The sequence below is a fragment of the Spermophilus citellus genome (assembly GCF_964194105.1).
Source record: "Spermophilus citellus genome assembly, chromosome: 1".
Lineage (NCBI taxonomy): Eukaryota > Metazoa > Chordata > Mammalia > Rodentia > Sciuridae > Spermophilus > Spermophilus citellus.
The window spans coordinates 61,064,963-61,092,262 of NC_138182.1; the positions used below are offsets into that span (position 1 = coordinate 61,064,963).

The 27,300-nt window shown below is 32.1% G+C and overlaps 1 pseudogene across 1 annotated transcript; it reads left to right on the forward strand.

Annotated features, from left to right (window-relative positions):
- The first annotated feature begins 23,369 nt into the window (after window positions 1-23,369).
- LOC308652079 (F-actin-capping protein subunit alpha-2-like) lies at window positions 23,370-26,241 on the forward strand (annotated as a pseudogene). The gene is made up of 2 exons: window positions 23,370-23,394; window positions 24,981-26,241. The product of its transcript is annotated as an F-actin-capping protein subunit alpha-2-like (transcript).
- The last annotated feature ends 1,059 nt before the right edge of the window (window positions 26,242-27,300 follow it).

The window sequence follows — 27,300 nt, forward strand, 5'->3', positions numbered from 1 at the left end:
TTGTCCTCTATAAGGGAAGTTTTGAAGGAACATATCACATAGTATAAACTATAATATAAAACAATTTTGGTAATGTTGAATTTAATAAATACTGTGTGATGCTGGAAAGTAATTTCCCTCCCTCTATTTTCTCTTTCTCATTCTTGTAACAATCCTTTCAATTAAAGTCTCTCTTTACTGAATCTGGATTTGTTTTCTGCTTGAAAACATGTTCACAAAGGAATTGTGACTCAAGAAGATAATTACAAATTCTTCTATTTCTTTTTTCAGCTATGTAATTCCAGCATGTATTTGCCCAAAACATTAATTTTCCATTAGATATGCTTTACTTAAAGCATTTTTTTGGTGTCAGTTGAGACAATAACTGATGAATCATTGCATTATCTCCAAACATATTCTAAAACAAACAAGTTTTGAAATTAAATAGAAAAATTAAAAATATATATATTTTGGGAGGTAATGGGGATTAATCTCAAGGGCACTTGATCACTTGAGCCACATTGCCCAGCCCTATTTTGCATTTTATTTAAAGACAGGGTCTCACTGAATTGCTTAGCACCTCATTTTTGCTGAGGTTAGCTTTGAACTCACTTAATCCTTCTATCTCAGATTCCCAAGCCTCTGGGATTACAGGCGTGTGCCACTGTGCCCTGGTGACAGGAAGGGGTCTCATCAATCAACAAATTGATTCACCACTTAAATTTTTTTTCAAACAATCAAAATACATGTTAATATTTTATTAAACTTTTAAACTGACATACAACAATTTTACATAATAATAGAGTGCCATGTAATGTTTTCATAGAGTTATATCTTATGTAATGATTAAATCAGGGTTTAACAAGAGTCCTCTCTATCATCTATCATTTATTTCTATGGAAAACAATATTGTTTTTTCTAACTTTTTGAAATCTACAGTATATAATTAGTCATCTGTAGTCAACACTAATGGAAAATACCATGTGTGCTTTTTTACTCCACTTTAATTACACATTTTTCCCTTGGCCATTCTCTCCTCAGTGTTTGGTAATCACCATTCAACTCTCAGCTTCTATGAGATCAACTTTTTTAGATTCCACATATGAGTGAGATCATGCAGTGATTGCATTTCAGTCTAACTTTTCACTTAACATAATGTTCTCCAGTTCCCCACATATTATTGAAAAATCACAGGATTTCATTCATTTTATGGTTGAATAATGGGATACATGGTGTATATGCAATCACATTTTCTTTATTTATTTATCAGTTTATTGATTCCATTTCTTGACTATTATGAATAGTGCTGCAATGAACACGGAAGTGCAGATGTCTTTTCAACCTGTTAATTTCATTTCTTTTGGAAAGATAGCCAGTAGTTAAATTGTTAGATCATATGGTAGTTCTATTTTTAATTTTTTGAGGAACCTGCATACTCTTTTCCATATGGTTCTCCTTATTTACATTCTCACCAATAGTGTTCAAGGTTTTCCACTTCTGTACTTCATAGCTAGCATTTGACTACTTTTGTCTTTTTGAAAACAGCCATTTTTGCTAGAGTGAGGTGATAATGCATTATGGTTTTCCTGTATATTTTCTTGATAATTAGTGATGCTGAGCATTCTTTCTTATATCTGTTAGCCATTTATAAGTCTTCTTTTGAAAAATATCTATTAAATTGCATTGCTTTTTTTTAATTGGTTTGTTTGTTTGTTTGCTATTGAACTTTTCAGGTTCCTCACATATTCTGGATATTACTCCATTACAGGTGTATAGTTTGCACATAGTATTTATTCTACATCAATAGTTCTTTGATTTCCTTGTTAAATTTACTTAAATATATTTAAAGATATTATTTTGTAGCTACTGTTAATGTAATTCTTTTTGGATTTATTTCTAATCAATCTCATTGGTTTATAAACATGATTGACTTTTGTAGGCAGATTTTTTATCCTCCAACTTTACTTTTATTAAAGCTTTTCATCAGCTTTAATAGAATTTTACTTGAATCTAAGTTTTTTGAAATATAGAATCATAGTATTTACCAATTGGTATAGGTCTGTTTTTAATACTGTGAATATGCAAGGCAAGAAGAAAAAATTTAAATTACATGGGCAAAATTTTTGAGGTATATTTTTTATTTCTTTTAATATTTCTGAAATATTATAAGCAATTTAGTAGTTTGTCATGTTCATTGGTTTGAGAAGCAATTAGTATAAGGGAAAAATTTTAAAGGAATTATAAATGACTCCTGTCTAGAGGAAACCAATATAAAGGTGAGATAAAGAAACATTCTAAGTCTCTTATTTTAATGAAAAAAGAAGCAAGTATACTACAAGGACCCTTCAAAGATTTAAGGATCTTTTAGGACAATAGATAAAGGACAAAACTAAATATCTGATCTAAATAACTAGTTATTGTCTCTGTTTCTGTACAATAGGGATAATAAAATAATTAAAGTGTGCTATGAAGTATCTAATTTAGTATGGCCCTAGAAGGTTATATGATCAAGTATACTACAAGAATGGTAAGATAAAGTGCTATAAAGACACAGTGGAAAAGCAATTAATTTTAAGAAAGCTTAAATGAGGGATTTTATTAGATATAAAATTTGAAGTTTCAGATAAATATAAAATCAACAGATGGTAAAACAGAGAAAAAGAATCATATAAATGATGTTATAAAATCTTTTGTGAGACTGAAAATATATAGAGATCCTTGGATACTCGGATATGGTACAGGGAATTGGAGGTTATGGTAAGGTGGGCTCAGAAAGGACACAAAATGTCTTGTCACATATAAGCTTTACTGTATATTACAGAAGGAATTCACTTCATGTTTTAATGCAAATGCTATGCTTTAGAAATTCAACTTTGGTAGAATAGATATGTAGGAGGGGAGAAAGACTGACACCAGATACACCAGTTAGGAGTATATTGCAATTACTTGCCTGCTCAAGAGACAGTTAAAAGCTAGGATAAGTCAATACAAATGAAAATTAAGAAGAGTTCAGTCAGTATTTGGAGAGTCAATACAAGTATAAAATGTTTTCTTTATATAGGTGAAAGGGTTTAGCCATTTGTTTTGAGATGCCTTTGAGACATCCAGATGGAAATATCTTATTTGTGCTTTGAGGTAAGTGAAAACTGGACCTGCTGACTGCTAAGCTGTTAGGGGAGAACTGAAAATTAAAAAATAAACCACAACCTGTGCAAGATACATCACCTTTCAAAACAGATAAAGTAAACCAAACCAAAACTATAATATTCCTCACAAAATATCTAAATTGAATTTTTAAAAAAATAGCAGTGCATTCAGAGCCTTATGCTTCAAGATGATCATAAACTGCTTTAAAATTTACTCGGCACAAAATTGTGTATTCTGATGTAGTGAATATAAAAAGGGACAATGGTCTGGTCTGAAATGATAACAAAACTAACTCACAACCTCTGCAGCAACCACAGCAAGAAAACAAGCACAACTACTGCAGCAATGAGCTCTAAGGGGTCAGGATCTAGTTAGTGACCACCAACTTCCCTAACTGCCATTCCTACTTCCTACTCAGGTCCAAATAGAGCAACACAACTATGTTCCCCAAACCATCAGATATTATCCCACTTCTAGTCTCTCAACTCATATTTCCCCTGAAAACAACTACCAATCTGAGAAGCTTCAACCTTCTTCTCTCTGTCTACACTGAGGTGTTTCACAACTCAAATGATTGGGGCTTACTCCCTTGACAGAACAAAAAGCAAATAAATAACCTTTATTTTCTCTCACAGGGTTTTTCTGTTTATTACCATAGGTAAGAACAGTGATTTCTGTACTTTAGAAATTCTCAACCATTAATTTCAATACTCATTTATAACTTATTATACAAAAATGAGCCCTTTCCAAATTTTTCCTATTAAGACACTCACAGATATTCATTATATGACTTACCTTTCTGTGGCAATTGGCAAGTCTACCTTTCCTGAAAAAAAATTGTTTTTTCTAATGATCTTTTTCAGATAGGCATCATCATTTGAAAAAAAAAAAAAAACACAAACAAGGAAAATAAAGTTTCTCTGCTTCTGCAGTCAGGTGGGATCTTCATAAGCTGCAGGACTTTTCAGCAGCCAAGAAAGCCTATTTTAGTGTTAGCAGCTAATAAAGACAGGGACGCCTACTAGCATCAACTCTGAGGTTGGCAGATGGCAAACCCAATTCTTCTCCACTACTACTGAGTTGCATGTTGCATATCCTAAAGGCAGGCTAATGCCATCCATTGTTGCAGCAAACCCCAGCAGCTTACCAATTTCTTTCCTGGTTCCTGTCTCACAAATTCAAAGAATGAAATTCTCAGACAACAGAAGGCAAAGTGAAAAGAGTAGGATTTATTCAAATGTTAAAAATAAAAACAACTACAGAGGACAAGAAGGGACCTGGTAGCAGATTGCAACTTGAATGTGCTAGTCTAGTACTTCATACAGCTTTTTGTTAACTCTACTGGTCCATATTTACGTTAAACATGTATTGGAAAAGTACCAATACTGTTGTTCCAAATTTATGTGAACCAGGTTGTGGAAAGTGTCAATGCTCTTGGTGAACCCTTGAGTTTGAATTGTCCTGTAATCTCCATTTGGGTCTGCCTCCGCTTCCATTTTTTTGACACTCATTGGACCAGGCAAGGCCTCTGTAGGAAGAAAGGTCCAAGTATCCTGGCTCTCCTTAGGCCTGTGCTAATTGGCGGGTATTAAGAGGCTGGAGCCCATGCTTACTGCCCTTACTCAAGTCTGCTTGGGCCACTGTCTGCCTGCTTCTCTGCCTCAGTATCTTTGCAGGAATTAAAGGACTGGCTGTGCTGTTCGTTGGTCAGACAGCCATACTGACTGGGACAAATACTTGGATTCAGTAGGTGGGAGAAAATAAAATGAAGTCAAATTATAAAGATTGTTTTAGAAAATTGAGATAGTTAACATTTCTGGAGTAATTAAAATGTGTCAGAAAGCCTAAAATATTCATTATTTATATTATTTAATTTATCACCATACTATCTAATGAGTCTCAATATCTTCATTTTATAGGAGGAAAATGAGAATCCAAAAGGCAAAGAGACCAGACTGGGGGTATGGCTCAATTGACAGAGCACTTGCCTCATATGCACATGGCCATGGGTTGAATTCCAGCACCACCAAAGGAAAAAAAAAAGGTGGAAAGACCAAAGATTATTCAGAAGTAAAAGATGAGTGGGTATTGTGAATTGTGCTGCTATGAACATCAATGTGGCAGTATCCCTGTAGTGTGCTCTTTTAAGGTCTTCAGGGAATAGTCCGAGAAGGGCAATAGCTGGGTCAAATGGTGGTTCCATTCCCAACTTTCCCAGGAATCTCCATACTGCTTTCCAAATTGGCCGCACCAATTTGCAGTCCCACCAGCAATGTACAAGAGTACCCTTTTCCCCACATCCTCACCAGCACTTGTTGTTTGACTTCATAATGGCTGCCAATCTTACTGAAGTGAGATGGTATCTTAGGGTGGTTTTGATTTGCATTTCTCTGACTGCTAGAGATGGTGAGCATTTTTTCATGAACTTGTTGATTGATTGTATGTCCTCCTCTGAGAAGTGTCTGTTCAGGTCCTTGGCCCATTTGTTGATTGGGTTATTTGTTTTCTTATTGTTTAATTTTTTGAGTTATTTGTATACTCTGGATATTAGGGCTGTATCTGAAGTGTGAGGAATAAAAATTTGTTCCCATGATGTAGGCTCCCTGTTTACCTCTCTTATTGTTTCTCTTGCTGAGAAAAAAACTTTTTAGTTTAAGTAAGTCCCATTTGTTGATCCTTGTTATTAACTCTTGTGCTATGGGTGTCCTATTAAGAAATTTGGAGCCCGACCCCACGATATGTAGATCGGAGCCAACCTTTTCTTCTATCAGACGCATAGTCTCTGATTTGATATCAAGGTCCTTGATCCATTTTGAGTTGACTTTTGTGCATGTCGAGAGGAGGAGATTCAGTTTCATTTTGTTGCATATGGATTTCCAGTTTTCCCAGCACCATTTGTTGAAGATGCTATCCTTCCTCCATTGCATGCTTTTAGCCCCTTTATCGAATATAAGATGCCCCTCAATAGATGAATGGATAAAAAAAATGTGGCATTTATACACAATGGATTACTGTGCAGCACTAAGAAATGACAAAATCATGGAATTTGCAGGGAAATGGATGGCATTAGAGCAGATTATGCTAAGTGAAGCTATCCGATCTCTAAAAAACAAATGCCAAATGTCTTCTTTGATATAATGAGAGCAACTAAGAACAGAGCAGGGAGGAAGAGCAGGAGGAAAAGATTAACATTAAAGAGAGTCATGAGGTGGGAGGGAAAGGGAGAGAAAAGGGAAATTGCATGGAAATGGAAGGAGACCCTCATTGTTATACAAAATTACATATAAGAGGTTGTGAGGGGAATGGGAAAAAATAAGGAGAGAAATGAATTACAATAGATGGGATAGAGAGAGAAGATGGGAGGGGAGGGGAGGGGGGATAGTAGAGGATAGGAAAGGTAGCAGAATACAACAGTTACTATTATGGCATTATGTAAAAATGTGGATGTGTAACCGATGTAATAATGCAATCTTTGTAATGTTTTGAATAACCAATAAAAAAAAAAGTAAAAGATGAGTGGGTTTTGTGTAGGGATAATCTGGCTTCAAAAATTTAATGGAAAGGCTAAAATGCTTCAGAAACGCAAAAGAATGAAATCTGAAAAGCACAACTTCAGTTTAGTTTTATATTAATAGCAAATTTGGTAAGAACTGTTTCAGGCATATGGTGGTGGCCAAAGTCAGGCTGCTGTGGAGTACATAAAGGAGAAAAGTAAGTAGCAATGGTGGATAATGATTTCTCTTTTGGGAAATGTGGTCCAACAGAGAATGAAAACAGTATCCTGAAGGGAGACATGAATATGGCTAGTCATGAGAGTGAAAGACAACTGAAGGTAATCATAAATAGAAAAAAAGTAAAGCAGACCAAGTGGAGTAACTGAAGAAACTCTTTAACAGAAATGAAAGTACTAACAAAATGATAATTTGAAAAAGTCTATGGAGCACAGAAGGGTAAGTGACATAGTTTTAATATTGATTCTTTTTAAATAGGAGAAATCTTAGTGCCTTGTACGGGAATTCAATTTTTGAAAATGCCAAAATATAAGTTGTCAATTTGGTGAATATGTTAGATGATTTTGATGAATATTATCATATCAACTTCAAATTAAGATTTGATGATATTATTGTGATATTTTCCATTTTCAGATATTTTTGACTTGAGATTTCATTATTTTAGTTATTTTATAATTGGAGGAGCAGTATCTATGATTTTGTAACATCAATAATTAATGTTGATACCTAAATTTTAATATATACCAACACATACACTTAGCATGATGTTTCAGGAAGATTCATGTTGCAACATGCTAAGTTATAGGAAATAGTAATTTAAAGTTATGTATAATTATATAAATACAATTTGTCTTAATTATATATTATGTATCTAAATGTATATTTCAAAGAAAACAAATTCTGAATTTTATTAAATTTTGAGAAAATTGTGCATATTGGAATGTCATACTTCTGATCTTTATATCTTGAAATTTAATTTATTTTTATAAAAGATGAGTAAATATAATTTCTAATATTGTCAGTCATTTCAATATGCAAATAAATTTGTAAAAAGACTGAAAACATATGATAAAGTTAAATCCAAATCTTCTCTGTAAGTTCATTTTCTTTTGGAGATAGAGTTATCAGCACAGAAGTTTCTGCTTCAGGTTTTCTTAGTTAGAGGGGAATTTGCATTTTAATCTTTTTGACATTTTTAAATAAAAGCTATTGTCCAAATCAAAGAACATTATTTATTAAATATGTAGGATATGTAAAAATTTAGTAATGATATTAAGAATTTGAAAAAGAAAGTCACCTTTAAAAATGGCAAAAGCAACAAGAAAACATTTCCCTTTTTATGGCCCAAATCTGATTCTGTTTATGCAACCATTATATTTATCATTGTAGAACTGAAAATGCTTGCTTGTGATTGAGTTTCTCTTCTCATCTTATTGCTTTTAAGGAAAACTTGAAATGACTACTAGCCTGCCAAAAAATCTTTATTGTTAACTATATTTGTTAGTATAATAAACTACAAATATTGCAACCTCCAATTTCTAGAAAAAGCATAAAAGATGATTGAATACAAAATAAAAAGACCTAATAGAAAGATGCACTGCACTGATAATTGGAGAAAACACAGTGCTTGAGATGTATTCAGTTCAGCATGTGAATAAAAACTTACAAAGGAAGACTGTTTCAGTTTCAAAAGGAATGATTTTAATGGAGCATTTTGTATCACAAAGTAACCTTGGGATGTACTCCTTATGTCATTCTAAAATGTCTTGATGCATGCTATAGTTGAAATAAGAACTGTCTACATATATTGTCATAGGCCATTTACCTTGTTAAAGGGCTTGCTCTCTCTAAGAGTTTTATTTATCACCCTTATTAATACCTATTAATCAGAGGTGCAATATGGGGAAAAAAGACAAAGATAAGTAAGAATAATAAGACTTGTTTTTTGAAGAAACAAATAAAGTGAATCCACTATCCAAAGTGTTTCTAGCTAAGAAAAGTAAGCATCACAATTATTATAATATGTACTTTTTACATGATATACTCTTCTTTAGGTTGATTCATTTTTCAAAAACCATTTTCAAGTAATTTCAGATTTGTAGGTGGTAACAGTGATGACAATGACAGTTGTGACTAAGAATTTCATCATGTATAGATCAGAAATAAGAGCCACATGGCATTAGTGATAGTTTCCATGTATGAGCTCTGAAAATGCTTGGAGAGCTACAAAATTTTTTCTGTATTTTACATAGAAGAGTCCTAATGAGCCATTACGGTCCACCCCCAACTTTTGGCAGTGACACATTAGTAGTAAAGGATGTACCTCGGGATGATTACCCCTGAACCATGAACTCCTATGAAGAGAGGGGACATGGTCTTCTTTTTCTTTTGCTATATATCACATTTATATCTCTAATTTAAAGTCATACATCATAACAACTAGAAAAAAATCCTAAATAATGAATGCCAAAAAAGCCAATAAAATGTTATATTCTAACTGAATTGATTTTATTAATCCATGCATTTATAAAGTGTTGATTTAGAACAAAAAATGCAGATATGCAACCTTAGAAAAGGACCTCAAAATGATTTTAAAAATCTAAGAAATAATTGAAATAGTATTTATAAAACTCTGTATTTGTAATTCAGACTAGAAAACTTAACTATTATTTTCTCAAATTCAAGTAGCTAACAAATGAGGGATCGAATTTAGGAACAGGACAAATGTGGTAACTTTAGAATTGAATTTTCCCACTCTTTTTTAGGTTCTTAATGGTTCAAATAGGAATTAGTGTTCCTAGTGACCTAAAATCAAGCTGCTCTCTCATGAGAAAATACATTTTGAGTTCTGAACAAACAATATGCAAACACTTATTGGTCACAATGCATAGATATGACATGGTATATCCTCTGATTAAAATGAACTCAATATAAAATTTTCAATATGGGAAATCAAATAACCCTGAAAATTACATCATTTAAGAGTGAGTCATCAGTAGGTATGTTTCATAGGGAATGGATTTTAGCCTGTGAGCTATAACTTGTTTTATGGCAAGTTGTTAATACTGTAAGCACATCAGAGACAATATGATGTTATTATGAATAAAATCTTGGCAGAGCCTTAGCATTCAAATTTCCTGTTCTGAAGCCTGCAAAGAAGATATTTTCCTTTAATATATTAAAGAAAAAGAAGACAGTAAAAATCATTTATACAGAGAGTAAAGGAATGTTAAAATGCAGGAAAACAGATAAGCTAGCTGACATAAGGCAAGTCTAATCTAGCTTATTTTCAAAGAACATCATTTGACAATAATTTTCAATTTCACCTAAGCTGAATAAATTATTCTCTACATATATTTAGTTTGACTACAGAATTATACCTGGGATTATTTAAATCCCCCATAAAACACACACACACACACACACACACACACACACACAATAAGTTTAGCACACATATTTAATTTTTTAAACATATAATCTTTGATAATATTTTTTTCTGGGTACCAGGGATTGAACCCAGAAGCACGTTAGCATTGATCCTTATCCCCAGCTATTTTCTTACATTTTATTTAGAGACAGGGTTTCACTGAGTTTTCTGAGTTCTTGATAAATTGCGGAAACTGGCTTTGAACTCACGATTCACCTGTCTCAGCCTCCTGAGCCACTTATAGGCCTGCACCACGAGGCACAGCCTTTGACAATATTTTCTGAGAATAAAATATGTAAAATTATTTGAGATAAAGTGTTTCAGATTTCATTTAAATAAGTTCTCTAAATGTTTACATGCATATATGTGATAATTAATAATATTTAATCTAATAAGAAATAATATTTTATCCTTTGGTAGAAAAATGTAAATTATACTTTCTATGATTATAAAGCTATTGATTATAAAAATAAAATTTTGAAGTATATAATGTACTCTCTCTTTTTGAGACACATATACTCTACTCTCATATATTCACATCCTCCAAAAAAATATTGAGTATGTATATGTAAAATAAATGCCATTTTACATATTAATGATATAAAATATTATAGTATAAGACATATATACAGTAAAGTGGTTTTTGTAGTATAATGTACGCAATTATACATTTAGACCAAATTTAACATTAGTGATTTATTTATATTCACATACTTCTGTTGTATTGAAGGATAATTTGCATGGGCTTTTTAATCAATCAGACCTTGTCTAAAATAACAATTCCTTTTATAGTATTTGTTCAAATTAAGCTCCTTAGGACCTATCCTTTGTATAATAAAACACTCAATAATTTTTAATAATTCTACATTATCAAGTTGTGGGGATTAAGAGAAATGTAATCAAAGTTTCTTGTGAATTCCCCAAAATACAATCCCAGGAATATAGCTCAAAATAACAGATTTCATGCATTTTGTTATATGCAGTCTTTATTATTTAGTGCTTTCGTTATATGTTTGTTGTTGTGCATATAACAGGTGTGTCTATGCTTATGTGGTCTGTTTAAATTCCAGATGTAAATATTATATATGTGTTCAACACAGGTGTGAAGATATTTAAATTATGTCTGATTTAAATTATTTATACTTGAATTAATTAAATAATAATTCTTCAAGAGCAACTCATTTATTATTTACAGCTATACATTATCTTTCTCTCTTGTGATAAAATTACAACTTAAGCCCCCTGCTGTGAACTAAGGAGGATACATCTGCAAGAATATCATGCCTGTGTTTGAAACATACACAAGTATTCATTATATGTTACTTCATTTTTTTAAAGTTTTTTTTTTAAGAGAGAGAGAGAGAGAGAGAATTTTTTAATATTTATTTTTTAGTTTTCGGTGGACACAACATTTTTATTTTTATGTGGTGCTGTGGATTGAACCCAGCGCCCAGCACATGACAGGCAACTGCGCTACTGCTTGAGCCACATCCCAAGCCCTTTTACTTCATTTTATACTCATTTTCTGAAGCTTTTTATCAGCTGTCTTAGCATATATATACACAGAAAGTAATATCAACAGCAAAACGTGATGAATTAATACACATTTCCATTTAACATCACACATTTCAAATGCAGAAATAAGTTTACATTCACCAAATGTGCTTATGATGAAAGAATTCCATTAGTTGTACATGATTTCTCTTAAAGACAAGGAAAAAAACAATTATATATCTTTGATCATGGCAACTTACCTTTGATATTTACACTTTCTATGAACTCTTCCTAGAGTAATCATGATGTAATCCAATCAACTGCAGTAGTATAGATATAAGGAATACATCTCATAATCTAATATTGGAGAAAATGTCCATAATGTAACAAATATTAAATATATGAAGTGATACAAACTTAGACTGTGCTGAATTATTTATTGAGTCCTTGAGAAGAACGTAACTAGAAATTTTTAAAGAGTGATTATATGATCAACACATTCATTTTTCTATATCTCTATATTTTTAGAACTGATCATTGTAACTCAGGCATCTTTATAGTCCCAAGGGTTGGTGGAGTGCTTTTCAGGAGGGGAAAAATTATTTTTTAATGGGGGTTTGCAGTCCTTCAGATAACTGTAGTGTACAAGGATACACATTAAATCTATGTTAAAATATCATAGGAAGAGTAATTAACAAAGGATTTTTTAAAGTTTGTAAGGAAAAAAAATCTTTTAAGGTACAAATAATTAAGAAGTGCTTCACTAGTAAAATTTACACAACAATATATGAGTAGTTACTTTCCAAAAAAGTGAATATTGTGCTTGATTACACATATTGGCTTTTATCTCTTTTGTGATTAAAATTAAAACATGATGAAAAGTTTGTGTTTAATATAGGTGTTTATGGGTCCTTCCATATGTCTTTGGTTTAAAATTTTGATGTACTAAAACTTGTTTCAAAAATGTGTTCTGAGAATTTAAAATTACAGATTAAAAAATAATCCCTATAGTGAGTTTTCATAAATAATAAATGGTCATTTGAAAGAATAATTTATGTGGAATAAAAGCTATATGATTTATTTTTCTCTATTACATATATTATGACAAAAATTTATTTATATTTTTGGTCTCTGGGGTTTGTGAATTTTAATCTAAATAATTTAATATTATGTAAACAGTATTTTCCATTACTCCTTAAACATTCCTTTTAATATATGTGAATATTTTTTCAACTCAAAATTTCTATGTTTTCTTACAATTCAAACTGAATCATGACAATTGCTCATCCAAATTTCATCTTCTGCTGGTTTTAATCAGCATCAGATTGTGCTAAAATTCTGCTCAGTAAATCATTTTTTTCACTTCTCTGAATATAAGTTGCATTATACTATCAAATATGCCTTTTTGTTCAAACTATTGAGGCATCAATGATGATATCATTCCTCTCCCTTTGTTCTTCTTGGAAATGAACATTGTGGGAAAGAACTGGAACAGCCATTAGGGCTTTGTCAGTGACTATGACTTGGAATAATCCACTTAATCTTTGAAGGTCTCAATCATCTAAAAAATAAAATAAAAATGAATTATTATTCAGTTTTATATATGGAAGTCTATTAAATAAATAATTGTATGAATAAGTGTATTTGAAATAATTTTACGTATAAAATTCAAGTTTTCCAAATATTTGACTAGTAATTCTACTGTCTTCTATGTAGCAATGATTAGTACTGGTGATTTGTACTTTATTTCTTATCCTATGAGCACTTTGTTCATAATCAATAGTGTCATAATTTAACCAATAAGTTCTGTAAATTAACATACTCAAAATTTTTAAATTTAATTTTTTTAAAATTTAATTTTATTTTTTAAATATTTTTAGTTGTAGTTTGACACAATACTTTTATTTTACTTATTTTTATATGATACTTAGTATTGAACCCAGGGCTTTGCACATGCTAGGAAAACACTCTACTGTGGAGCCACAACCCCAGCCTGAGTATGTATATTTTAATATAGAAAGTACTCTTTTTGTTTTATCTTTAAGTGCAGAGAATTCATCCTTTTCACAAAAGGATGAAAAAGAATTCATCCTTTTTCACAACCCAACACTATTGAAAGAATTTGGTAAAGTTTGGCTAATTCTAAGAAATTACTTTACCTCTGTATTATAAAATTTTGAATGTTTACTATAAGGGATGCAACATGTAAGACACTTTTAAAAAATTTAAAGTTTAGGTATGCAAATTCAACATCAATACACATTTTTATAATTATTCTGGTAGCTGTAATTTTGATGCTAGAAATTAAATTATTGTTTGACATCTTCTGAAATATACATTTTAAAATTTTAATTTGCTACATATGACAGCAGAATGCTGTCAATTCATATTACCCATATAGAGCACATTTTTTTATATCTCTGGTTGTACACAAAGTAGAGTGACATCATTCATGTCTTCATACATGTACTTAGGGTAATGATGTCTATCTCATTCCACCATCTTTCCTACCCCCATGTACCCTCACTTCCACTCCCTCCCCTTTGCTCTATCTAGAGTTCATCTAATCCTCCCATGCCCCATCCCCCACCATATTATGAATCAGCATCCTTAGATCAGAGAAAACATTCTGCATTGGGTTTTTTGGATTTGGATAATTTCACTTAGCATATATTCTCCAACTCCAACCATTTATCTGCAAATGCCATGATTTTATTCTCTTTTAATGCTGAATAACATTCTATTGTGTACGTATAACACATTTTCTTTTTTTTTGAGCTATTCTTTTTTAAATTTATTTTTAAATTTTAATTTGTTATATGAGACATAAGAATTCATTACAATTCATATTACACATATAAAACACAATTTTTTATATCTCTGGTTGCACACAAAGAAGAATCACATCCTTTGGGTCTTCATACATGTACTTAGGGTAATGATGACCATTGCATTCCACCATCTTTCTTACCCCTCTGCCTCCTCCCTTCCCCTGCCTACCATTTTCCTATTTGCCCTATCTAGAGTTCATTTAATCCTCCCACCTCATGTCCCACAGCATATTATGAATCAGCATCCTTAAATCAGAGAAATCACCTAGCATTAGTTTTTTTGGAATTGGCTAATTCCACTTAGCATTATATTCTCTAGCTCCATCCATTTACCTGCCAATGCCATGATTTTATTCTCTTTTAATGCTGAATAATATTCCATTGTGTATATATACCACATTTTCTTTATCCATCCATCTACTGAAGGGCATCTATGTTGTTTCTACAGTTCAGCCATTAGGAATTGTACTGCTATAAACACTGATGAGGCTGTGTCCCTGTAGTATGCTGTTTTTAAGTCCTTTGGGTATAGACCAAGGAGAGGAATAGCTGGGTTCCATTCCCAGTTTTCCAAGGAATATCCATACTGCTTTCCATACTGGCTGAACCAATTTGCAGTCCCACCAGCCATATATGAGTATCCTTTTCCCCCAAATCTTCCCTAACATTTTTGTTCTCTGTTGTCTTAATAGCTGCCATCATGAGTGGAGAGAGATGAAATCTTAGAGTAGTTTTGATTTGCATTTCTCTAATTGCTAGAAATGTTGAATATTTTCATATGTTTATTAATTAACTGTATATCATCTTCTGAAAAGTATCTGTTCAGGTCTTTGGCCCATTAATTGATTGGGTTATTTTATTTATTTATTTATTTATTTTTTGGTGCTAAGATTTTGAGTTCTTTATATATCCTAGAGATTAGTGCTCTGACTTGCCTGTGAAAAAATATTTGTTCCCAAATTGTAGGCTTGCTATTCACCTCACTGATTGTTTCTTTTGCTGATAAGAAGTGTTTTTGTTTGAATCCATACCATTCATTAATTCTTGATTTTAATTCTTGCACTATATGAGTCTTATTAATAAAGTAAGGTCCTAATTTGATGTAATGGAGATGTGGACCTACTTTTTCTTCTAATAGATGCAGTGTCTCTAATTTAATTAGTAGATCCTTGATCCACTTTGAATAGAGTTTTATGCATGGTGAGAGATGCAATAAAATATATCTTTTATATAAATGCAGACTAAAGAATTATTCCATATCATGTAACCTTTTAATATGATCATTCAATCTATAACAATAGATTAGGAAAGTAAGATTATACAGTATCAAAAATGATATCAGTAACATTGATAAAGTACTCAAGCAATCATGGAGTTCATGACATCATGAAAGTACCTCAAACAATATGTCTTGAATTCCAACTTGTCTCAAATAAATATTTAGGCTCAATGTTACTATCTACTCTTAGTAGTCTGTAGTTAAAAACATTCCAATTGGGGCTTTCTGAGCATAGAGTTCAGTTTCATATTCATGAACAGAAAGCATGCACATGCTGCCACTCTTGTACCATGCGGAGCCTCTTATGGAAGGACCAGAGAAGTTTCAAAACTCCACACTAAATTGAAAGTTTTCAGTTCAAAAAAAGAAAGGTCAATGGTTTCCCATTTGTCTAAAAGTCACAAGGAAATTTGTTATTTTAGTTAATAATAATATCAAAACAATTTTATTCACACACATTTTTAAGTTTTAAAATTAAAGATTATATATGACAATTAGAGATCTTTATATAATCTTAGTACCTGAAAATATTATTGGAGCTTGGGCATGAGGAAAAAAGGACTGTTGGTTAATATTAGTAGGATGCAGTTCATTATAGCTAGTGAAGTTTTATGTCATTTGCACATTATTCGAGTTGTTTAATAAGTTTCTTTTGGTAATTTTCTATAATGCTGCTTTACATTCCTAATTAATGAAACTGGATCAGTGGCTAAAAATTAGTTCAAAAAGCATGAAAATATCTATGTAAATAGCAAAATAAACAGTATAATTTATAAATGCAAATTATGAACAGGAGCCTTCTGTGAATTTCTATCTGCTGAGACAAGCAAATCTGTAAGTGTGATTATCTTACACAAGCATATTTACTAGTCCCAACAAAGAATTTAAGTAGTAATTGGAAGTTATAATTAAAAAAATTCTAACTATTAACTTTCTACATCTTAATATGTTATCTCTTAAAAATTTATGACATATTGTCATGAATTTATCAAAGTATTCACATCACCTTTAAATAAAACAGATTGAATTCAATGACAAAATTAATTCTACAATTTTTCCAGAATAACTTTAACATAATATTTTCTTTCCAAGCCAATAAATGGAGACAAACTAAGTATTCTACTATTGATTAATGGATAAATAAATTGTACACATGCATCATGAAATATTATTAAAATATAGAAAAGAATAAAATCCTGTCATGTTTGTGATAACATGGATAGAACTGAAGATCATTGTTAAGTGAAGTAAGCCAGACACAGAAAGATAAGTGCCCCTTGATTTCTCATTTATGTGTAGAATATAAAAAAGTTGATCTTCTAGAGGTGGAGAGTAGAATGTTGGTTACTATGCGCTGGGAAAAGTAAGGAGGAAAGGAATAAGGACAGATTGTTCAGTGGGAATTGTTATAATTAAATAGGAGTAAAATGTTTTGGTGTGGTATTGCACATAGAATGATTATAGCTAATAATAATATGCTGTATATTTTTTAAAAAGGTAAAGAAAAGGATCTTGAAATTTTGTACAAGAAAGAAATAATAAATGTTTAAGGAGATGTGTTTAACTGATTTAAACATTATATAATGTATACATTATTGAAACATGCATCATACTCCTAAGTATTATATATACGTATCAATTAAAATAAATTTAATAAAAATAAAATATTATTTTCCACTATGAAATTTATTCATTTGATCTTTTAGCAGAGAAATAAGATTAAAACTACTATACTATATTTTATATATCAGCAATTATACTACTACTGAACTTTCATGTCTGTAAAGATGGCAAGAGTCACATACATAGTGAATAACAGAACATCTTTTATGTATTATATAATTAACAAGTACATATTATATGGCACAGAAGTACTACCAGGAAATATTCCTAGCAGGTGTTTTACTTTCAACTTTACAAGACTATATATGTATATACCATGGTATGTGCATAAATCAGCTATTCATTTTTTTCAAAATCTAAGAAAATGTATCTTTTAATTATATTTATTGCCATATCATCTATTTGGAAATAATTTTGGTTTAGTAATTAAATTTTTGTTCATTCCATTAAACTAATTTAAAATGTCACAGAGAAATAGTCAAAATATGCTCATTCCTACAACATCGTTAAATAGACTATCTTTTTCAAAGTAGCTGTTGTTCATATCCTTGCAAATATTGACACTGTGTAGTGTGGTTCTGATATACTCTACAAAGAGAAAGCACTTTGTAGTTGAGAAGCTAGTTGAAAGTCCTACTTCATTTTCAAATTAAACATATAACACCTCTGGACAAAATATGGTTATATAGTTTCTGATAGAGAATTTTCAATGGTAAGAATTTTCACTTGTTTCAAAGGTAGCACCTTAAATTTTTAGATGTTTCTGAGTTTTATAAACCTTATTCTATTTGAATGAATTCTACTACCTACCTTTAAAAAACTTACCATGTGGGATTACCATGGGAGTTCAGGCCCATCCCAGATCTGCCCACACCTACTTGCACAGAACCCAGGTCCAGGGTAGGTCAGAGTTCTACCTTCCAAACACCTGGGAGCCTAAGCCTAACACACTTCAATGTTGGGACACTGCAGTCATTACCATAGCCTTCCCCACACAGTAGCCCCTAACTTTTTGACAATGGACAAGAACTAGAAGCAGTTGCATCTAAGAGCAGGCATCCCAAAGACAGTATGAAGCCCACCATTTCAGCCGAATCTTTGTAATACATTGCTTCCATCTTGGGGTATCTCAACTACTATCTCAAGTTACCTAGGCTAATGCCACCATCACCTTTAGTTGCAGTAGCATACATTGAGGGACACCAGCAGGTTCTGGAAGCCTAACATTAAGGTGAGGTACAATCTGCATGGGTACTACAAAAATATAGAGTAGAAACTATAATATCTCAGATCCAAACTGCAAAAAAAGGAAGACACATAGATACATGAAAAAAACAAGGGAAGAAATTGCCCCCAAGACAAACCAGGACATTATAATAATAGAACCCCTTGGCTGCAAAGTTGATGAAATGTCAGAGAAAGAGTTCAGAAGGTTCATATTTAAAATTATTTGTGAATTAAAGAATGACCTAAATGTGCAAATACAGGCAAAAATTGATCACTCTAACAAAGAGATAAGAAAGCAAATACAGTAGCAAAAGATTACTTCAACAAAGAAATAGAGATCCTGAAAAAAAAGTCAGAAATCCTTAAAATAAAGGATACAATAAGCCAAATAAAAAACTCAATACAAAACATAACCAACACACTAGATCACTTGGAAGAAAGAACGTTAGATAATAAAGACAAAGTATACAATCTGGAAAATAAAGTTGATCACACATTGAAGATAATAAGAAACAAAGAACAGAACATCCAGAAATTATGGGACAGCATCAAAAGACCAAATCTAAGAGTTATTGGGATAGAGAAAGGCACAGAGTTTCAAACCAAAAAGAAATGCACAATCTCTTCAATGAGAGAATATCAGAAAATTTCACCAGCATGAAGAATGAATTGAAAAACCAAATATAAGACACCAAATGTACAAAATTACAACAGATCTACACCAAGGCACATTATAATGAAAACGCCTAGCAAACAGAAAAAGGATAGAATCTTAAAGGCCGCAAGAGAAAGGAATCAGATCACATATAGGAGAAGACCAATTCATATCTCAGCAGATTTTTCAATTTTTCAGATTTTTCCAGACCCTCAGAGCCAGGAGATCATGGAACAACAGATACCAAGCTCTGAAAGAAAATGGATGCCAACCAAGAATCTTCTCTCCAGCAAATTTAAGCTTTATGTTTGATGATGAAATAAAAACCTTTCATCATAAGCAAAAGTTAAAAGAATTTATAATTAGAAAACCTTCACTACACAACATCCTCAGCAAAATGTTCCAGTGACAAAATAGAAGACTCCATCAGAAGTCTACCAACCAAGAAAAGCCCAGGACTGGATGGATACAGAGCCGAGTTCTACAAGACATTTAATGAAGAACTAATACCAATACTCTTCAATTTATTTCAGGAAATAGAAAAAAGAGGGAACACTTCCAAACTCATTCTATGAGGCCAATATCACTCTGATTTCAAAACCAGGCAAAGATACACAAAAAAAGAAAACTTCAGACCAATATCTCTAATGAACATAGATGCAATAATTCTCAATAAAATTCTGTCAAATTGAATACAAAAAGTTATCAAAAAGATTGTGCAACATGATCAAGTGGGAGTCATCCCAGGAATGCAAGGTTGGTTCCACATACAAAAATCAATAAATGAAACTTAGTATATCAATAGACTTAAAGAAAAGAATTATATAATCATTTCAATAGGTGCAGAAAAGCATTTGACAAAATACAGCACCCCTTTATGTACAAAACACTAGAAAAACTAGGGATCACAGTAACATATCTCAGTATTGTAAAATCTATCTATGCTAAGCCCCAGGGCAATATCATTCTGAATGGATAAGAATTAAAAGCATTCCCACTAAAAACTGGAACAACACAGGGGTGTCCTCTTTCACTACTTATATTTAACATAGTTCTTGAAACATGGGTCAGAGCAGTCATACAGATGAAAGAAATTAAAGGGATACACATAGGAAAAGAAGAACTCAAATTGGCACTATTTGCTGATATGATTCTATACCTGGAAGACCCTAAACGTTCCACCAGAAAACTTCTAGAACTAGTAAGTGAATTCAGCAAAGTAGCAGGATATAAAATCAAGACCCATAAATCAAAGACATTTCTGTATATCAGTGACATATCCTTAGAAAGGGAAATGAGGGAAACTACTCCATTTACAATAGCCTCAAACAAATAAATACATAAAATACTTGGGAACCAACTTAATGAAAGAGGTCAAAGATCTATATAATAAAAATTACAGAACCCTAAAGAAAGAAATCAAAGAAGACCTTCAAAGATGGAAAATTCTACCTTGCTATAGGATAGGCAGAATTAATATTATCAAATTGAGCATACTACCAAAAGCACTATACAGATTTAATGCAATTCCAATCAAAATCCCAATGACATTCCTCAAAGAAATAGAAAAAGCAATCATGAAATTCATATGGAAAAATAAAAGACCCAGAAAAGATAAAGCAATCATTAGCAGGAAAAGTGAAGCAGGTGACATCACAATACCAGACCTTAATCTATACTACAGAGCAGTAGTAACAAAAACAGCATGGTATTGCCACCAAAACAGACTTGTAGACCATGGTAGAGAATAGAGGACACAGAGACTAACCAACAAAATTGCAATTATATTAGACAAAGGCACCAAAAACATGCATTGGAGAAAAGATAGCCTCTTCAAAATGGTGCTGAGAAAACCGGAAATCCATGTGCAACAAAATGAAATTAAAACCCTATCTTTCACCATGCACAAAACTCAACTCAAAATGGATAAAAGACTTAGGAATACAACCAGAGACCCTGCATCTAATAGAAGAAAAAGTAGGCCCTAATCTCCATCATGTGGGATTAGGCCACAACTTCATTAATAAGATTCCTTTGGCACAAGAGTTAAAATCAAGAATCAATAAATGGGATAGAAAAATATAAAGTTTCTTCTCAGCAAAAGAAACAATCTGTGAGGTGAATAGAGAGCCTACATCTTAGGAGCAAATTTTTACCCCTCACACATCAGATACAGCACTAATCTCTGGGATATATAAAGAACTCAAAAAGCTAAGCACCAAAAAAAAAAAAAAAAAAAAAAAAAAAAAAAAAACACAAAACAAATAAACCAATCAATAAATGGGCCAAGGACCTGAATAGACACTTCTCAGAAGATGATATACAATCAATCAACAAAATATATGAAAAAATGTTCATCATTGCTAGAAATTAGAGAAATGCAAATCAAAACTACTCTTAAGATTTCATCTCACTCCACTCAGAATGGCAGCTATTAAGACTAAAGACAACAATAAGTATTGACTAATATGTGGGGAAAAAGGTACACTCATATACTTCTGGTGGGACTGCAAATTGGTGCAGCCAATATGGAAAGCAGTATGGAGATTTCTTGGAAAATTTGGAATGGAACCACAATTTGACCCAGCTATCCCTCTCCTCGGTCTATACCCAAAGGATTTAAAATATCATACTACAGGGACAAAGCCACATCAGTGTTTATAGCAGCACAATTCACAATAGTTAAACTGGAACTAACCTAGATGACATTCAGTAGATGAATGGATAAATAAAATCTCGTACACAATGAAATAGTATTCAGCAATAAAAGAGAATAAATTCATCACATTTACAGGTAAATGTGTGGAGTTAGAGAAAATAATGCTAAGTGAAGTTAGCCAATCCTAAAGAACAAATGCCAAATGTTTTCTCAGATATAAGGAGAATGATTCATAGTGGGGTAGGGCAGGGGAGCATGGGAGGAATAGATGAACTCTAGATAGGGCAGATGGATTGGAAGGGAAAGGAAGGGGAATGGAGTTAAAAATGATGGTGGAATGTGATGGACATTATTATCCAAAGTACATGTATGAAGAAATGAATTGGCATGAATATACTTTAAATACAACTAGAGATATGAAAATTATGCTGTATATGTGTAATAAGAATTGTAATGCATTCCACTGTTATATCTAAATTTTAAAAAAATTAATTTTAAAAAACTTACCATCTGAAACTTTCACCTCTAATTCTTGACTACAAACAGGCCATCTTTAGTTCTTACTTTATAGTTTTTATCAAAGCAACTGGAATCTGCCAATGCAAGCAATTTTATCTTAGAATAAAAGCAATCTATACTCAGAGATTTGTGATATGCATGAATTTCAAAACCAAGATTTATCTAAATAACACCAATTGTATCAACAGCAATGTTTCAATTTCAGCTGTATTTGCAGATATTGCAAAAAGCACATTTTTTGCCACTAGTCCTTTGGACCACATATCACCTTTTTTTTCAAAGTTTTCTTGCCAATTAGTCATTGTGCATCTGCTATTTAGCACATTCACAGACAGCAAAGCATGCACCTGCATTACCCCTTATATTCCAGTGACAAACCTATGTGACATTTGAAAAATGAATAATCAATACAGAAAACTGGTCAACAAAGATAAAAATTCTGGAATTAAACAAGAAGTCATAATGCTGAAAATGAAATTTGAATCAAAAGTAAGTGGAGTTTTAAAAGAAATGAATGACCATTCAAATGTCATTCATTCAAATGATATTGCCACTGTTTGAGAGAATTTTGATTGGCAGACAGAAAAATTTAGTGAAGGAAAACATATGAACATACTTGACAAAAGTGGTTATACCTGCGAACAAACACAAACATACCAGGAGCACTAATATTGGCTAAACTTCACATTAAGTGAACTCCTGAATGTATTTCACAACATCAAATGCAAAAGATAAAATGATTCCTCACAGGTGATTTCTCAGATAACATTGTTTAAGAGCTCTGATTATTCTGAAGTAGTAGAGTGAAGATTTTCTAAGATATGGTTTATAAGACATGGCAACTCAAGTGGACTTCTCTGTATGTGATCAGATCTCTCTGTACTATATGTTCACATTATTGAATATCTACTTATTATTAATTATTTATAAAACCAAGGGTTAGATACATTTTTTAAAAAAAAAGTAATACTATATTGTCTGGTTTATCTCCCAAAGTAAGATATTTGGGTATCAATGGGTCTGCTCAATGCTCTTAATGGTATGTGCTATGTTTTATTGCTGAGGACTTATTAAGTGGATGTGCTATATAAGTTTGTCCAAGATTTAGAAGAAAGAGAAAAGACTTAGGAACATATAGCTTATTAAAATAATTATTTTATTAAGTAATTATTATTTATTATTTATACTCTTTAAAATAATTAAAGAATATTTGACATATACAATTATGAATGCAAACCAGTAACCTTTGGGCAACCTAAAATATAAAGAAAACAAAGGGAAGAAACATATATTACTGACACCAAATAAAACATGTATGTATTAAGAAACAGGTCAATTCTTTTGAAAATTATCAGTTCAGAGTCAAAAGAACAATGCTGAATATTCAAGAACCTATATTATAAAAAAAATATAATAAGATCATCATCTGGCCCTGCTATGCACATCTCACTCATTGTCTCAACTTAGAACAAAGTATTTCCTGTGGGGAGGAGGCAGAAATAAGTGGAAGGCATGTTGTCTTCCTCAGGGAAGTCACAAGACACATTTAGGAGTCTGAGGACAGATGCATTAATGGATGGATGGATAGCAGTTGTGTAATTATTTTCGATATGAAAAGAATAATCTATCTTATAAAACCTGTAATCTAATTTCATTTTTTTAAATGTGGTTGCAAAACAGAACACTCATGGAATTCTATGTCAAGTGTGTGTGTGTGTGTGTGTGTGTGTGTGTGTGTGTGTAGTATGTATATTTTTCCCCAAATTGAAGTTTTCTATTTGAATAGCAAATTTACCTTGAGAAAATCAAAACTGGTTTACCAAAGAAACAAATTTAGGAAGTTGTTGTTACAAAGTTCCTTTTGTGTCCCTCCTTTTTCTGTTCCTCAAATTTGCTTCTCCTTGCTAAACCTTTTCCAAGGTTTTACTCCTTTCTGTTCTACCCAGCATTCTGAATTCCAAAGAGAAACCTTATCTGTGTAGTTGAGCTGTTAAGAGCTAAATAATATTTCTTCAGAGTTACAGAATCTAGAACATTTTGTAACTCCCATAATGTCCCTCCATTCCATAAGTATATCAACTTGTGCAAAGCACATAAATATCTACATTTTAACTTGAAGAAAACTATATATATAATTTTAGAAAATACAGAAACTAACACTGAGAGGTAGGGGTTAGTCAGCATGTTCTGGTCCGAGTCGGGTGGGAAAAAGAGACACACCCCATGTATTATGAAGACCCTACTGAACATGTAGCTATCATTTCATTGTATCTCCATTTGAATTCTTAAAATCCCTGTGATGGAACTTTGAAGATATTAGTCCCTTCATTATTGGTTAAATTCAAATTTGAACTTTTATATTTCTATTTAGAGAATATATTTTATTTGTGAGTTGTCAAAAGTTGCATCAAACAATATTAAGCAGTCAAGAAGGCTTTGTTGAAAAGGATTACGATAGGGGAGAAAGATTGAACTCAACCGTGAGCAGAGGGTAGTATCACAAATTTGTAATCCCAGCATCTTGGGAGGCTAAGGCAGGAGGATCATAAGTTTGAGGTCAACCTCAGCAACTTAGTGAGACCCTGTTTCAAAAGGCAAAATGAAAACAACTGGTATGATGAGGAGAAGTAAAAATTGAAGGTTATGAAGATCAGGTATTAATAACAGAACATGGTGACTTGGGAAATGGAAAGTTTTTGGATCCAAAAAACAGAATCTGTTTCAAATTTGATCACCTAAGAAAGGAAGCAACTGATCCAAGACCTTACGAAGCAGAAAATGCAATTGAATCATGGAGAACTTCAGTAGAAACTGCTCTGTGAGCTTATGTAAAAGAACATTACCCAAATGGGGTCTGCACTGTGTATGGTAAAAAAATAGATGGACAGCAAACCATTATTGCATGCATAGAAAGCCATCAGTTCCAAGCAAAAAACTTTTGGAATGGTCGTTGGAGGTCAGAGTTGAAGTTTACAATCACTCCTTCATCAACCACTCAAGTGGTTGGCATCTTGAAAATTCAGGTTCATTATTATGAAGATGGTAACGTTCAGCTAGTGAGTCATAAAGATAAACAAGATTACCTAACAGTGTCTAGTGAGATGCAGACAGCAAAAGAATTTATAAAGATTGTAGAAGCTGCAGAAAATGAATACCAGACTGCCATCAGTGAGAATTATCAGACAATGTCGGACACTACTTTCAAAGCCTTACGTCAACAGTTGCCAGTTACACGTACTAAGATTGATTGGAACAAGATTCTTAGCTACAAGATTGGCAAAGAGATGCAGAATGCATAAGATGAACATTGCATGACCGGATCATTTTAGTGTCTTTGCGTTTAAAAAAAAAATTGTTGCAAAAGTATTCAGAACTGTCAAGCTGCCCAGTCAACATGGGCTATTGCCATTTAAAATCACTGTAATTAATTAGTTTGGTTAGAGCACAAAGCTTAGCTAATCAACCATTATTTTTCTTTTTTTTTTTGTTCGAAGAAGGCTGAAAATGAGTTTAGTTTAAGTGTCCTTTACTTTCTGTTATTATTTCCTTTCTTTCTTACAATGAAAAGATGATTCCTCTAGTTTATGGTTAAAAGTTTTTGAAGTATTTCAAAAATATTTTACTTACTGTAACCCTAAAATTGTCTTTTGGCTTATGAAATGGGTAACTTTTGATATTAGCCCAATTCTTTTTAATGGGGTCAATAATGGACATTCTAGTTTAATTAAGGTGGTTGATAGACTTAGCCATATATGCTGCTAAAGAAATTGTCTACCTTCCCTCCCCCTCACCTCTTTCACTTATGTAAGATTGAGATTAAAGAAAAAGCATTTTCTATATCAATTGTGTTAAACCTTTCAGTAAGTTTATTTAGCTAGCTTAGTGTTTAACTAAACTTTTTTTAAACAAGGCCAAGGTCTATTGCTATTTTGAGATTCTGAAATTAAATGAGAATACTTACTTCAAAAAAAAAAAAAAAACAACAACTGGTATGTAGTTCAGGGGTAGAGCACCCCTGAGTTCTATCCCCAGTACTACCCCCACAAACACACACAGTACTTGAGTCTGCTTTAATAGAAGATAGGAGGATTTTTAAGTATGGGGGTGAGCTAATGGAAAAGTAAAGTAGAAAACAGGAGCATGAGGTAAATTGGTGCCATAGCTAGAGGTACTTACATTGAATTAAAAAGGTTAGAAGCTGTGACAGAGAGAGGAGGGGGAGGAAGCTAGTAGGAATAGTATTAAAGAAGGGAATTAGAACATGAGATCATGATCAAAGCAAAAAACAAAACACTACTCTCTGGAAAGGGAGAAAAATCATGTATCACGGTGAAAGTAAGAACTGTGAAGAGAATTTTAAAATGCCTAAAAAAAGATGATTAATAATCAAAATATTTTTAAAAATATGATTCCCTGTGAAATACCAAGCTACCTGCCGCTGAATCCTTTCAAAGAATGAATGAAAACCTTCCAGAATTTTGTGATAATATACTGCAATTTGGTAGAATATTTAGCTAGATGATGTCTTAATTTCCTCCACATTAGGGTTCAAATGTTTTGGTCTTTCAAATAATAGAAATGGAAAGGAATATTCCAGATGTTCTCTGGACTACTATATAAGGGATTTTTCATGTTAGTATTTTTTAATATACTCCTTGTTTTAATATTTTACCACTATGTATGAAACATATATGGTTATAGGAATTAGTATACCAACACCTTACAGTTTTAGAACAAACTATTTAATACTTGGTTATGAAGCCAAGCCAATGGTACAGTTGTAATTGGTAATTATGATATGACTAATTCCAGCCTTTATGAAACAGAAGAAAACAAAACACACATATGATTCTTATTAGTTCAGTGGATAAAGAGCAAACACCACTTATAAACTCAACTACCATTACTCTATCTTTTTTTTTACTATATTGAGTCATACAAAGTA